The sequence below is a fragment of the Monodelphis domestica genome, chromosome 1 (genome assembly GCF_027887165.1).
Source record: "Monodelphis domestica isolate mMonDom1 chromosome 1, mMonDom1.pri, whole genome shotgun sequence".
Taxonomy (NCBI): Eukaryota; Metazoa; Chordata; class Mammalia; order Didelphimorphia; family Didelphidae; genus Monodelphis; species Monodelphis domestica.
In genome coordinates this window covers 459,070,615-459,071,778 of record NC_077227.1, presented here as the reverse complement: position 1 = coordinate 459,071,778, position 1,164 = coordinate 459,070,615, and the positions used below count along the sequence as shown (strand labels likewise).

Genomic DNA, 1,164 nt, shown 5'->3' with positions numbered 1-1,164 from the left:
GCTGGGATTTTGAAGACCATTTAGTCCAATTCCTTCATGGTATAGATGGGAAAACTGAGGAATAGGGAGATGAAGTGATTTACCTAAAGTCACAGGTAGTAAGCATCAGAACAGGTCCTCTGACTTCACAATCTTTCCATTGTACCATATTGGCTATCTGTGGCCCATGAAACACCCTGGATTCCTTGATTAGTGGTTTCACGACTAAATGGTGGAGAAAGAACTTTTTTTTAATACAAGCTTGGGAGTTATTTAAGAATATTTTTGTACAGCTTACTTTTCACTATTCTGTTCTGGTATGCTTCTAACGATACCAGAATCACCTGGAACAATGACAGCCAGGGTACATACTCTATAGTACTCCCCACATGCTGTACCTAATTTTATGTTGCTACCACTGTGACATACTCCATTTTGGACCAACATGATACAATATTCAATCTCTGATTTCCTCAAAGATGGACAGTTGTTAGCTAAGATGTGACCAGTTTGGCTTTGCCTTGTCTGATCATTTTCAGGGTCTCTTTGTAGCTCAGCACATATTTGCCACCTAGAGTCTTAACTTGATGGACTCCAGTGACTTTTTTGTCTTCTTTGAGGCTGACATCTTCCTGCCAGCCGTGTGGGAGGAATCTCTACCAGACACCTGTCTGGCAAGAGATATCAATCAGATCTGGTCCCATATACTTCAGCCACAAAGCAGACTCTGTAGGCAGCCTGGGAATACTCACTGTCTAAGAAACCAAAATGGAGTATCTTACTTCCTATGAGAGCCCAAAGGAAAATTATCCAACCAAATCAGAAACAAAAATATAGATATTGTCATATTACATACATAATAGTGTGTTGATTTTTTTAAATCGCCGAAGTACTACTTGTGATTTTTTCAGTGAAGGAAGCTCAGGTGAGGGAAATCCCTCTATTAAATACAGATTGGGGAGTAGCAAGGTAGCATGGTGGATAGAGCAGAGGACCTGAGTTCAAATTTGACCTCAATCACTGCCTTAACCCTGGGCAAGTCACTTAACTTCAATGCATAGACCTTGCCCTTCTATTCTAGAGTCTTTGAGGAGACAAAGTAAGAGTTTTTGGTTGTTGTTGTTATTGTTTTTAATGCAGTTTTGTATCTATTCTGAAGCTTGTAGTCTTGAAGGATTACCTGAG

The 1,164-nt window shown here is 39.9% G+C and overlaps 1 pseudogene; it reads right to left on the bottom strand.

The window, feature by feature from the left end:
- Window positions 1-273: 273 nt before the first annotated feature.
- LOC100618699 (60S ribosomal protein L30-like) lies at window positions 274-607 on the bottom strand (annotated as a pseudogene).
- Window positions 608-1,164: the final 557 nt, after the last annotated feature.